Source organism: Pleurodeles waltl, chromosome 6 (genome assembly GCF_031143425.1).
Source record: "Pleurodeles waltl isolate 20211129_DDA chromosome 6, aPleWal1.hap1.20221129, whole genome shotgun sequence".
In the NCBI taxonomy this organism is placed as follows: domain Eukaryota; kingdom Metazoa; phylum Chordata; class Amphibia; order Caudata; family Salamandridae; genus Pleurodeles; species Pleurodeles waltl.
In genome coordinates, this window is record NC_090445.1 from 1,002,304,781 (window position 1) to 1,002,319,898 (window position 15,118).

A 15,118-nucleotide genomic window follows, 5' to 3' on the forward strand; every position below is an offset into this window, starting at 1 on the left:
CTACAGAGGAGTTCTGCAAAGCACAGAAAGAGTGCCTTACTCTTGAGGGTTTGAGGCGACAGGACGCAGCGCAGGCAGCAGGTGAGGCCTCTGGCAATCACCATATCTATTGGGAGAATGATCTCCTTTACAGTGAGCCCAAGATACCGGAAGCTAGGGAAGCACGTGTGCTGGTGGTCCCCCATTACTACCGGGCCTTCCAACTGGGGTTGGCTCACAACATCCCCCTGGTAGGACATTTGGGGCAAGACAAGACCTTTGCCAGGCTTGTCATCCACTTTTATTGGCTCCGAATGCGGGTAGTCTTAGATGCTTTCTGTAGGTCCTGCCCAATCTGCCAGGCTAGTGGGAAGACAGGGAAAAGGCTAAACTCCCCCCCTGATCCCACTCCCCATCATTGGCACCCCCTTTAAAAGGGTGGGTATCACTGTCATTGGTTCCTTGGACCCCAAAACTGCCCTAGGCAACAGGTTAATCCTGGTTTTGGTGGACCATGCCATGCCACCCGCTATCCAGAGGCGATCCCTCTAAGGACAGTGAATGCACCGGTGGTGACCAAAGCTCAGATGGGGATATTTTCCCATGTGGGATTCTCAAAAGAGGTTGTGTCTGACAGAGGCATAAACTTCATGTCTGCGTACATGAAGTCCATGTGGGATGCGTGTGGGGTGACCTACCGGTTCCTACCACCCCTTACCATCCTCAATCCAATGACTTGTAGAAAGGTTCAACAAGACCCTAAAAGGCATGATCACAGGCCTACCTGAGGCCATGAGGCGTAAGTGGGATGTCTTCTTGCCATGCCTTTTCTTTGATTATAGAGAGGTGCCCCAAAAAGGGGTGGGGTTCAGCCCCTTTGAACCTCTCTATGGGTACCGTGTGTGGGGACCCCTAAGCATAGTAAAAGAGGGGTGGGAGAAAGCTCCCAGGAACACCCCCCCAGGATGTGGTCAGTTACTTGCTAGCCCTCCGCAACCAGATGCAACACCTCTGGAAACAGGATAAAAGCAACCTCAAGGCCCGTCAAGAGGTGATGAAGCAATGGTATGACCAGGCCACCCTGGTAGAATTGTCACCTGGAGACAAAGTATGGGTAATGGAGCCAGTAGAGCCTAGGGCTCTCCAGGACCACTTGACTGGCCCATTCAAGATCTAGGGGCAGAATGGGTGAGGCCACTTGCTTAGTGGACCTCAAGTCCCCCAGAAACCCCTTTAGGGTGCTCCATCAAAACAGACTGAAGCCTCATTTTGAGAGGTCTGAAGACAGCATGCTTCTGGTGATAAAGGAGGGTATGGAAAAGGAGAGTGAGCCTCTCCCCGACCTCCTCTCTGCCAAAGAAGGTGATGGGTCAGTAGAGGGTGTCAATCTCACTAACTCCATGACCCTAGATCAAAGAGGAGACTGCTACGAGTTATTGGAGCAGTTCTCTCCCCTGTCTTCCCTCACCCCTGGACTCACACACTTGTGTGTCCATGACATTGACACAGGAGACAGTACCCCTATAAAGAATAAAATTTACAGAGTGTAAGATAAGGTGAGGTCCAGCATCAAGGAGGAAGTTGCCAAGATGCTGGCTCTTGTGGTAATAGAAAAGTCCAGCAGTTCCTGGTCTAGCCCAATGGTGTTGGTCCCCAAAGCTGCTGGTCTCGGTGCCAAGCCAGAGCTTAGATTCTGCGTGGACTACCGGGGTCTCAACTCTGTCACAAAGACAGATGCTCACCCCATCCCCTGAGCTAATGAGCTTGCAGACAGGCACAGTGCAATGCCAAGTTCCTTAGTACCTTTGAACTCACGTCAGGGTACTGGCAGATCGCCTTGACTGAAGGGGCAAAAGAGAGATCAGCTTTTTCTACTCCTGAGGGTCATTACCAGTTCCGGGTCATGCCCTTTAGACTGAAAAATGCCCCCTAGCTTCCAGCGGTTGGTTAATTGGGTCCTAGCTGGGAAGGATGCCTTCTGTGCTGCCTATCTAGATGACATCGCCGTCTATAGTTCCAGCTGGGAGGAACACCCCTTCCACCTCAAGAAGGTGCTTCAGGCCCTGCAGCAGGCAGGCCTGATCATCAAGGCCAGTAAGTGCCAGATTGAGCAGGGTTCCCTGGTGTACTTGGGACACCTAGTAGGTGGTGGCATGGTGCAGCCCCTCCAGGCCAAGATTGAAACAATCAAGGCCTGGCAACCACCTAGAACCCAGACAGAGGTGTGAGCCTTCTTAGGTCTCACCGAATACTACCAAAGATTTGTTAAGGGTTATGGCTCCATTGTGGCCCCCTTAACAGAACTCACATCCAAGAAACAACCTAGGTTGGTGAATTGGACGGAGGCTTGTCAGAAAGCCATTGACTCCCTGAAGGAAGCCATGTGCAGGGCATCTATGCTCAAGGCCCCTTGACTACTCTAGAGAATTCATTGTGTAGACAGATGCTTCAGAGCATGGCATAGGGGTGGTCCAAGCACAGTTGAATGAGGAGGGCCTAGACCAACCGGTAGTCTTTATTAGCAGAAGACTATTACCACAGGAACAGAGGTGGAGTGCTATTGAAAGAGAAGCATTTGCTGTGGTCTGGTCACTGAAGAAGCTGAGACCATTCCTGTTTGGGACTCACTTCCGGGTTCAGACAGACCACAGGCCCCTCAAATGGCTCATGCAGATGAGGGGTGAAAATCCTAAATTCTTGAGGTGGTCCATTTCCCTACAGGGGATGGACTTTACGGTGGAGCATCGCCCGGGGACTGACCACACCAATGCTGATGGTCTCGCCAGATACTTCTGCCTTAGTGAAGAGAGCTCCCAAAGGGTTGGGCAACTTTCCCTACTTTCAGCTGGGGGAGGACACATGTTAGACCTGGCAGCCTTAGGGTGGTCAACCTCAACTTTTTGCCTGGCTCCCTTCACTTTTTGTTGCAGTTTTTGCTGGTTTTAGGACTCTGCGTACTTTACCACTGCTAACCAGTGCTAAAGTGCATATGCTCTCTCCCTTAAACCATTGTAAAATTGGTTCATACCCAATTGGCATATTTCATCTACTTGTAAGTCCCTAGTAAGGTGCACTACATGTGCCCAGGGCCTGTAGATTGAATACTACTAGTGGGCCTGCAGCACTGTTTGTGCCACCCACATAAGTAGCCCCTTAACCAAGTCTCAGGCATGCCACTGCAAGGCCTGTGTGTGCAGTTTCACTGCCACTTCGACTTGACTTGACACTTAAAAGTACTTGCCAAGCCTTAAACTCCCCTTTTTCTACATATACGTCACCCCTAAGGTTGGCCGTAGGTAACCCAGAGGGCAGGGTGCTGTGCAGGTAAAAGGCAGGACATATATCTATGTGTTTTATGTGTCCTGTAGTGGGAAACTCCTAAATTTGTTTTCCACTGCTGTGAGGCCTGCTCCTTTCATATGCTAACATTAGGGCTGCCCCCATAAACTGTTTGAGTGGTAGATTCTGATTAGAAAGGGGTAAACAGGTCATATTCAGTATGGCAGAATGGTAATACAAAATCCTGCTGACTGGTGAGGTTGGATTTTATATTGCTATTTTAGTAATGTTACTTTTAGGAAGTGAGCATTTCTCTGTCTCCAATCCACGTCTGAGTTGTGATGGTTAACAGCTACCTTGTGCATTTCACCCAGACAACCACAAACACAGGATGCTCAGTCACACCTGCACACATCTGCATACTGAATGGGTCTTCCTGGGCTGGAAGGGTGGAGGGCCTGACACTTACATTTCAAAGGACAGTGGCCTGCCTTCACACAAAGGACTGCCAAACCCCCTTCTGGGACCCTGGCAGACAAGGTTGTACTGAAAGGGGACCTTGTGCACTTCAAAACCACTCTTTGAAGTCTCCCCCACTTCAAAGGCACTTTTGTGTATATAAACTGGGTCCCTGACCCTACCAAACTAGACACTTCTTGGGACAGACACTCTGCACCAGAACCTGCAACCTCCCAATAGAAGCTGCCTGTCCGCCCAAAGGACTCACCTTGATTGCTTTGCTGTAAAGTACTGCTGCCTTGCTGTTGCCGTGCTGCCTTGCTGGCCTCTGGCTCTGCTGAGAAGTGCTCTCCAAGGGCTTGGATTGAGCTTGCCTCCTGTTCCTGAAGTCTCAGGGCCAAAAAGACTTAGGCCTAATTACGACCCTGGATGCCGGTGATAAAGAGGCAGTAATACCGCCAACAGGCCATGGCGGTTAGATCTCTGAAAGACAGCCAATGTACCACAACGACCGCCAGGGGTGAAACAACTTCTATTGGAGGGTATACACTGGACCATTAATGCTCCGGCTCCCTTTTTCTTCTTGAAGTATTGAGCACAGCAGTCTAGCTGTTGGATTGTATAGCTTTCTTTTTGAGATATCCCCGATATGGACAATTTCCAGGGGCTTAGTTTCGATGATGACATCGTTTCTGCAATTTTACAGACCCCATCCATTCTGGTTAATGAAGGTGCAGGACCCTCGGGTCCCACCAAGGAAGAATGGGACAAACTGTCCTCACTAAAATGAGATTTGGTTAAAACAGTTTTACATGGGACAATTATGACAGAATACCTTAGAGCAAATATAGCCCCCAATGGACTACTTGTGTCCAACATGCCTAGAATCTTCTTACAACACTTGGGGGGTGATTCTGACCCCGGCAGTCATGGACCGCCGGGGCCAGGGTCGGCGGGAGCACCGCCAACAGGCTGGCGGTGCCCCGCAGGGCATTCTGACCGCGGCGGTTTGGCCGCGGTCAGAAAGGGAAAACCGGCGGTCTCCCGCCGGTTTTCCGCTGCCCTATTGAATCCTCCATGGCGGCGCAGCTTGCTGCGCCGCCATGGGGATTCTGACACCCCATACCGCCATCCTGTTCCTGGCGGTTCTCCCGCCAGGAACAGGATGGCGGTATGGGGTGTCGCGGGGCCCCCGTAAGAGGGCCCCAAAAAGAATTTCAGTGTCTGCTTTGCAGACACTGAAATTCGCGACGGGTGCAACTGCACCCGTCGCACCTTCCCACTCCGCCGGCACAATTCTGAGCCGGCGTCCTCGTGGGAAGGGTTTTTTGCACTGGGCTGGCGGGCGGCCTTTTGGCGGTCGCCCGCCAGCCCAGTGCAAAAGCCAAAATACCCTCAGCGGTCTTTCGACCGCGGAGCGGTATTTTGGAGGGGGGAAGTCTGGCGGGCGGCCTCCGCCGCCCGCCAGACTCAGAATGACCCCCTTGGTCTTTAGGAAAGACTGGGCACAGATCGCCTGGAAATGCACTCGTGACTGGCTGGTGCTTATCATCAACACGTCCAGACGATTAGCAGAATCCATGGCCATACAGATTAGGTTTATGGAAAATACACTGAAGACCACAGTTTCCATTTCGGCATTTAAAAGTCGACTAGCAGAAATCAATTTCGACCTTAATGAATCAAAAGAATTCCTAACTCAGCAAAAAATCACTAAATTACAGAAAGATATCGACAGATTTAATAGAGAGAAGGTCTATCCTTATATTAAGGAAGACTATACTGCTGATACTCAATCTATCTCGTCAGATGAATCTTCTACTTCAATTAGGAGGCCTCGTAAGTACAGCCAAAGTTCTTCATCTAATGGGTGGAGTACGGATGATGAGAGACCGCTACTGTATTTCAACTTCCCCCAATATCATCCTGGCCAGCCTCTAGGGTGGCAACAACCCTTCCCCTTCTATCAACCCCGCCCCATGTTACCATATATGCCTTTTTTAGGCCACGGCAGGGGCAGAGGAAGAGGCAGAAGGAGAGGAAGAGGCAGGAGAGTCCATTGGGCTCAGGAGGAACCAAAGATGATCACATGGAGCCAGGGCAAAGTTCAACAACCAAAGACTTAGTTGTCAATTTGTCTGCAAGACCTCTCTCCCCTGATGAGACTAAGGCTCTCAATAGAGGTTTGGGCTTTGTACCAACTCCCAGAGAAGATTTCTTCCGCCTTCAGTGTGAACTTTCACAATTCTTTAGAAAAATTAGACTACAGGTCTTTTTCAGAGACAAACCCACTGATACTTCACCATTAGACTCTGGTCTTAAAAAACCGTCCAAGTTTGTGCCACCTACATCCTCGATGCCTTGTGAGGTCTTGGCATTTGAAAAGGCGGTCACCACTGACATCACTAAACTACGACCAAAACAGAGTTTTGTTAACATACCTAAAGTTGAGAGCAATGCTCTTAAAAGACTGGCAGCTGATAGTAGTATCATCATTAAGCCAGCAGATAAAGGTGGTGCTATAGTTGTAATGAACAGAGAGGACTATAGGCAAGAATGTCTTCGCCTCCTTGGTGATTCTACGTGTTATGCTCAAATTGATCATGATCTCACAGACAGAATCCAAGTTGAGATAAGAGGAATGATAGAGGAAGCTTGTGGGAATGCTTGGATTTCACAAAAAGAAGCAGAATTTCTGGACACTGTGAATCTGAGAACACCTTATTTTTACTGTCTCCCTAAAATTCACAAAGGTAAGACCCCCCCTCCGGGTCACCCGATAGTTTCAGGGATAGGATCTATCCTTGAACCCTTATCCACATTTTGTGATAATTTTTTGCAACCTCTTGTGCAGCAGTCAACTTCTTACCTGAGGGATACTAAGGATGTCCTCAATCTTATAGAATCTATCAATTCCACAGTTGACGTTCATGCTCTGATCACCTTAGACGTCGAAGCATTATATACTAATATCCTGCAAGAAACCACTTTGAAAGTAGTTGAGACAGCTCTTCTATCTGCTAGACTTGATTCAGCTACCCCAGTTCATTTTATAATGCACTCTGCCAGCCTAGCCATGACAGAGAATTTTTTTCAATTTGAAGACCTACTTTTCCACCAGATCCGAGGTACTTCGATGGGCAGCACTTTTGTCCCTAGTCTGGCGTGCCTTTATATGTATGACTTTGAGAAACGGTTTATACTGCCTGATGCCAATCCTTTTTTTGACAACATCAAACTATGGCGCCGATATATAGACGACATTTTGGTTATTTGGCAGGGCCCCATCACCGAGGTAGAAGCTTTTACAACATGGGTTAATGGCCTTGATCCCTTTTTGAAATTCACCTCTTCGGTTTCTAGAAGCAAGATTCCTTTTTTGGATTTGGTGATTAGTATTGATGGAGGGAAACTTAAGACATGTACATATAAAAAAACCACAGATCGTAATAGTTTATTGTTATATGAAAGCCACCACCCCAAAGCACTCAGAGATAATTTGCCTTACGGCCAGTTTCTACGTTTACGTCGTAATTGTAGCAACATTCGTTCATTTGATACACAAGCTTTAGATCTGCCAGATAAATTATGCGATCATCACTATCCCAATAGAGTGGTTAACAAGCAAAGTATAATAACAGGGACACATTACTACAGACGACCTCCAGATCTTCTGAAGCTAAGCTTACTTGTGTGTCTTCTTTCACGCCAATGTCTAACACTATCAAGAAGATTATCAACAAGAGATGGGATATTCTCTGCAGTGGAGGTGAGAATGTTTCAAAACCAATATTTGCTTTTAAAAGGACCACCAATATAAAAGATATGTTGGTCCACACCCGGCCCAGACCTCGGACTTTCTCCACTAGATAAGGGTCCCTGTGGGATCTTCCTCCGGTTACCGGTCATTTCCCCTGTGGGAACTGCAATGTATGCCCACTCACTAAACGCGTAGATTCACTGGAATTAGAACCTATCGGGAAGTGGTGGCTGCTTAAACATACCAATTGCAATACTCGCAATTGTGTGTACTTGATCATCTGCCCTTGTGGTTTACAGTATGTAGGTATGACTACAAGAGCGGTCAAATTAAGAATAAATGAACACTGCAGCAATATCCGCTGTGGACGAGCTTCGACTAAATTAAGTATTCACTACATAGAAGCGAAACATAGCCCTGAAGACATGTGGTGGGTTGTACTACAGACTTGCGCACAGCAAGGGACGAGACCTCTTTTTGAACTGGAGCAACGTTGGGTATTTAAACTTAACACACATCTTAAAGGCTTAAATGATGATATACCTTGGACCAATTTTTCATTCTGAAACATCCTTGAAGGATAATGAATATCATCTCACTCTGTCCATCATATATGTGTGTGATTTTGAGGCTGCCTGACCATGCACCTCCTCCAGATACAATTACTGGTTATCAGTTTTTTTTTCATTTATTTTTTACAGCATTGTTGTTAGTATCATTGGTACATGATCAGACATGACTTAGTCCCATGTCCTATTCCTGTATTTTGTGTTCCAGATAGTCTCTAAGGGAATAGTTAGTGCCTACTTAACAACTTCCATTACTTTCTGTTTAGTGGAGCACTGATCCAAGATGGCTGCCGTTTATGCCTGTCAAGTGACATGAGCTGCGTGAGCCCCCTTTTTTCTTTTAGCTACCATTAACACTACTGGTTTTAATGCCGATTTCACTGCATTGCTGGGCAACGTGAGCGTTAGTCATGGAGGTCGATTTCCGGGCACCAGACTATTTCTACTCCTTGGCCCGCGGCTCCCTTCACTTTCGGGAGCGCGACCAGGGGTAGGTTTGTTCACCTGCCTTCAGGACTGAACAAGTAAGTGTCCCGGCGTGAACTGACTGTTGTTTTATTTCTGCCGCTAAGAAAATAACAAAACGGCCTCCCAAGTTCAGGAGGCGGGAGCGCAGCACTTTTCTTATGAGTGCGCAATTGTTTTAGAGAGAGACGCCACAGGTTCGGATTCCGAGCCTGTGCGCCTCATGCTATGCTCCTAGAGGGTGTTGTATTATATCGGAACCACCCGATGTGTGGATTATACATTAGTTCGTATATTGAACATTGCATTTCCCTCGTTTTCCTGCCTATTAAGTTTCGGCAGAGCTTATTTTTAGTCATTCCCAGTTTATAAATAATCAGTGACAGTATTCCCGAATTTACACCGGTTTCTCTCTGAGTTTGATAACAACTAGCTGAGGTGAAACCGTGTGGGTTGGTGAATAGAGGTGCCTTAAAAGAATAACAGACCCTTTTCATATTATTATTAATTTGTTTCACATTACTATTGAATATGTTAAACATTCTGTGCCATCTGATGGTTTGAGTATTAATCGGTATCATACCATGAGTGTTTGTTCTTTCGCTGTTTTGTCCACTTGGCGATTAGAGTGTTTGTAAGCCTGGCTAACGGCCTGTGTGATCCCATGAAGCCCTGTCCCAACTTGGGAGGGTAAGCCTATCGTTATTTATTTGGCATGAGTGTGCTACCACCAACACCACCACCTTGTGTTGCACAGTTTGTCACATGTATATTGTTTTTTTGATGAAACAAGGGTATTTGGTACATCACCTACATATTGATATCTTTTATACCTCTCCAGGGTGACTAATAGGAACAGAAAGTTCGGGTCAGATTGGACTCGCGTAAGTGACTGGTGATACCTTTTGACTGTCAGTTATAGATTGCAAGAGTCAATTTAGTCTAGAGTTGGAGAAGTTTAGAATACATTAGGTCCTGAAGAAGCGTCATAGGATCCTTGTGGACCACAGAGACGCGAAACATGTCGACCCTAATTTGAGGTAGGTCTGGTAGTTCCGGACCTCCTCTTTGTCGTATATAGTATTAGAGAGTGGCGAGCATCATCTCTATCTCACTCTCCGGTTATATTTTTTATCTTGACCATCACCCCACACAGACAAATAAACATAGTACTTAGTGAGGGTCTTGAGCCAATATTATTAAATTTTTTTGATCTCTCCTCTTTTTTCTCCTCACTCACTTGTGGGGTATTGTGGCATCATCGAGAAAAGATCTCCGGCAAAGAGCACCCCTACGGGGGTGCCCGTCAGAGATTGCAGCGCCGGTCTGACGAGGAGCACATCCGATGATGAAGCATGACACCCAACAGGGTGTGTGAGGACTCTTGCTCCAAACAAGTAGGACTCCCTAGTGTTCACCTTGTCTTTCTTTCTGTTGGAACAGTGTATTTCATTATAAAGTGAAACAACAGGCACCACAGCAATAGCCGCCTACAGCCAGATGCAAATCAGAGTTCCGCCCACCATATTATGACCAGACATTCCGCCACCTTTTCTGAGGCGATACCAACAACATCAAAAGCCTGGCAGAAACTGAGCTCAGAAGGGAAAGGACTCACCATTGGAGATACAGGGAACAACCACGCCGCCATGGAACCCGAACTGCATGTCTTCCCGAAGTTCTGCTCCACCACGAAACACCAACGCCAGCGAAGACGACAAGGGTGAGTACAGCTGCCTAGCACACAAGGGAGGGGGGAGGAAATAGAGAGTGGCACACACACGCACAACACACACCCCACACACACACCATACACACCATACACACAACCAGATGCATTATAAAACAATTTGACCCCGTAACTTGGCTGAATAATGCGAGGACAAAACGATTTTGCAAAAGTGCATGCAATGAGATGAACACAATATGAAAAATAAGTTAGGCAAGATAATAGATATATACGTATGTACAGAAGAAGGGACACAGCACAGTTTACAATGGTCGTAGGCCAGCAAGGCTACAGGCCAAAGTCCAAGGCCACACAGGTCACCTGCTTCAACAGGGAGAGAACACTACAGGGGCATCAGTTGGTAAATAGGCAGGCACCTCAGGGGGATGGGGGCACCTCAGGTGGGAGATGTTCCAAGACCACTGGTTCTGGAGGGGGGCAACATGCCCTGTGTTTGATCCTGGGGAGTGCAAGGCCACAGTCTCTCAAGTGGGTGTCATTCCCACTGGTTCTGGAGTGGACAGGCCGCACAGCAGCCCATGGAGGCAAGATTACATACTGTCACAGTTCCTGCCCCAGGCTCCATAGTATTCCTGGCAGCTGGGGCAGGCTCCTTTCCCTTCTTACATGCTGGGGCAGGCTCCTTGGTCTTCCTGGCAGCTGGGGCAGGCTCCTTTCCCTTGAGGTTGCCTGGTGCAGGCTCCTTCACCTTCAGGATATGTGGCCTGGATCTTTTTCCACCATGAGTGGGTGCGGTGACGACTGGGCCTGAGGACTGTGTGGCGGAGGTGCTTGGCTGGGTTCTTCTTAACTTGCCCATACATGCAGGACGGGGGGAGGAATAGGGAAGAGGTCAATGGTGGATAGGAACAGTTGTTTGGGGACATTGGGGTGGGAAGAGGGAGAAGGAATGGAGTGGAGAATGAGGGAGTGTTTGTTTGAGGAGTCTCCTGCTTTTGGGTGCAGGTACATGGACTGTATGATGTTGTCAGGTGGGTGGCTGTTGGGTGTCTGAGTGCTCACTTTTGTGTACTTTGGGGGGGACAGACACAGTGGGAGAGGACACAGAGGACATGTGCATGGCTGTTGTGGAGGTGTGTGTGGACGTAACAGGTGGGAGGTGGTGGAGGAGGAGGATGGGGAGACAGTGGAAATAGTGGATGTTGGTGTGTCTTCAACTAGATGGTGTTTGTGTGAGTGCCTGTGGGATGAAGTGTGGTGCTTGTGTTTGCCTGTGACACTCTTGGGTGTTGTCTTGTGTGCATGCTCATCTGCCTGTGTGCTTGTGATGGGTTGGGGTTGAAGAGAATGGGACTGGTCAGTGGAAGTAGGAGGGTAGAAACAGGGACAATGGCTGTCATCAGAAAGGAGGCCAGAGCCTGAATTGATCTCTGTTGGCCGCCAATCCAGTGTGAATGCTCTCCAGGAATGCATTAGATTGTTGCATCTGAGGTGCCAGCCCCTGGATGTCATTCACAATGGTTGACTGCCCTACAGAGATGGATCTCAGGTCAATAGCCTCCTTACTCAGGGCAGCAGGGCTAACTGGGGCAAGCAGGCACGGGCAACTCCATGAGGGGCTGCTGGGAGGGCAGTGCTGGTACGGGGGTGGTGGATGTGCCTGTTGCTGGGGAGGTCACAGAAGTGTCCGCCACCACCAGGGAGCTTCCATCAGAGGAGGTATCTGTGTCAGAACTGTCCCCTCCAGTCTCCGCCATGGCGTTCCCCTCACCCTCCTTCCCACTGATAACCTCAGAGTCGGTAGACTCTGCCTCCTGGGTCCTGTGGGATGGAGCTCCCTCCGTCGCCGGTGCCTCTCCTCCTCCGCCAGATGATGCTAATGCACACAAGGACAGGATGACAAAACAAAAAGGGGGGAAGAGACAAAGGATACACTTGGTGGTCAATGGCCGCACCAACACTACAGTTGGTGTACACAGCACCCTCACACACAGGGAACAGGCCTACACAATATGCCATAGCACTACCAGAGAAATAGTTAGCAGCCAAGGCATGGGGAGGGGCACACACCTCCAAATGCAGCACACCTGGGCCCCAAGAAACCCTGACCAGTAGTGGATGCCTACGAGCTGGGTAGCAAGATTTTCCCTTCTGAACTCTAGCCTAGCCACCAGGGGACCCACGCAGCAATGTCAGGCCTGGCCTAGGGGCACCCACTGACACACATCCCCCACCCGGATACCACCCTACCATGCATAAGTTGTAATGATGGCTACTGTACTCACCCCCCTTGTGGCTGCTGTGATGCTCTCAAGCGCCCATCTAGCTCTGAATAGGCCACCGCCAGTATGCGGGCCATCGGGGGGGGTCAGGGTTTGACGGGCACCCCTTCCTCATTGGGAGGCCATCCCCAGCTGGGCCTCCGCCGTCTTCCGTGCCCAGCGTCTCAGGTCCTCCCACCGTTTCCGACAGTGGGTGCTCCACCTGCCATAGACCCCCAAGGTCCACACCTCCTTGGCGATGGTATACACCCTTCTTTTGATGGACGCTGACCTGCAGAGCAAATACACACAGGAAAACACCATTAGACAAACAGTCCAGCCTCTTACACATATGGCCCACCATATCCGTTTCCATCACCATTGGAATACACATGGCCCAGCACACAACCTATTCGCTGCCTACAGGACATCCACCCACCCCCTTTACACGAGGCCTTCACACACACCGCCCAATGCATTCATGCCACATGCATCGTGCCCACAGTGTACTCACCTGTTGGTCTGGAGACCCATACAGCAGTCCGTACTGGGGTAGGACCCCATTCACCAGTCTCTCCAGCTCCTCTGAAGTGAAGGCTGGGGCCCTTTCCCCGGTCACACGGGCCATGGTAGGTTCCAAACAAAGGTCCCAGCTGCACATGCAGTATTGGTCCTCTCCTGTGGAAGGTCAGGTAGCAAGTGAGAAATCAGATCGAAAATGGCGGTCACTTCCACCGCAGTGCATACCGTCACCACCGGCGTAGATCACCATTGGCCACTGTACCCTATAGGTCCCAATTGTAACCAATGAGGAGTTGCACGGCGGTTCCCGACCACCTCCTGCAACGGCGCACGACGTCAGTGGAATTATCTCACTTCCACCTGTCCCTCCACACAGAACAGGCATGCGCCATTTCAGAGGGGGGGAATTGCTGCATCACTGGTGATGTTAGGACATACTGGACAAATCACACTGACCCATTACAAGTTAACAGGAAGCAAAGTTATGTTGTAGCTCCATTATTCAGTTTGTGACCGGCTCCGCACTCTTTTGTCCCTTAGATTCCTACCGCTGCGGATGAATAGGAGATGGGGACATACCCCAGTGTACAGAACCCTGGTGGACTTGGCAACACTGAAGGACAGGCACATTATCCTCACCTATAGACTTGATGGGGCCACAATCACAGAGCTGTGTGCCCAATTGGAGCCTGACCTGATATCTGCTATCCATCACCCCACTGGGATCCCCCTCTTGTGCAAGTTCTATCTGTGCTCCATTTCCTGGCAACTGATTCTTTCCAAGTGACTGTGAGCTTGGCAGTAGGAATGTCACAGCCAATGTTCTCAATAGTGCTGACAAGAGTGTTGTCTGCCATGATTAAACACATGTGCAGCTACATAGTTTTCCCCCAGGTTGAAGACTTGGCCACAGTGAAGGCTGAGTACTAGGCAATAGGCGATATCCCCAACATAATTGGAGCGATTGATGGAACACATATTGCATTTGTCCCCCCCTGCTAGAATGAACGGGTGTTCAGAAATCAAAAGAGTTTCCACTCTATGAATGTGCAGATGGTGTGCTTGGCGGACCAGTACATCTCCCACGTCAACACTAAGGGCCTTATTTATACTTTTTGGTGCAAAACTGCACTAACGCAGTTTTGCACCAAAAAGTTTTGCACCGGCTTGCACCATTTTTTAGCACCAGCTAGGCACCATATTTATGGAATGGTGCAAGCCGGTGCAAAGGGTAGGCTAGCGGAAAAAAAAAGGACGTTAGGCAGGCTAGAGTAAAAATAAATGACTCTAACCAGATTAGCCTCATTTTTTGATGCTAAGGGGCATATTTATACTCTGTTTGCACTCAATTAGCATCACTTTTCTTTTACTCTAATTCAGTGCAAAACTAACTCCATATTTATAGTTTGGGGCAAGACCCGTTTATAGCCAAATTTATGGAGCTAAATTCATTTTTTGGAAGTGGAAACCTACCTTGCCTTAATGAGATGCAAGGTAGGCGTTCCCGTGCAAAACATTAATCTATGGCCTTAACTCCATATCTATACTTCCATGAAAAAATGGTGCAAGTGAGGGAGGAGGGGTAAAAAAATGGGGCAAAGCTTGCTTTGCCCCATTTTTTAAAGCCTGGGTCAGGGCAGGCGTTAGGGGACCTGTGGGTCTATTTCCATGGTGAAATACCATGGAATAAGCCCACAGGTGCCCTCCCTGGGCACCCCCACCCACACCAGAGGGACTGTGGAGGATGGGGGACCCCATCCCAAGTAAGTACAGGCAAGATTGCATTTTATTTTTGAAAGTGCAATTTGGGGCCCTGAAATGGGCCCCCGTATATGGCACAGGGTGCAATGGCCATGCCCAGAGGACCCTTGTCCTCTGTGCTGGCCATTAGGGTGGTGGGCGTGACTCCTGCCTTTTCTAAAGCAGGAATCATGTGGCATGGTTGGTTTAGCACCATAAAAGGACACTAATCTGGTTAGAGTCATTTTTTTTTACTCTAACCTGCCTAAAGTCATTGTTTGGTGCTAACCCCTCTTCTTCTATACTGCCAGCCCCACCCAACTAAAGTCATTGTTTTTTACTCAAGCCTACCCTTTGCACCGGCTTGCACCATTCCATAAATATGGTGCCCGGC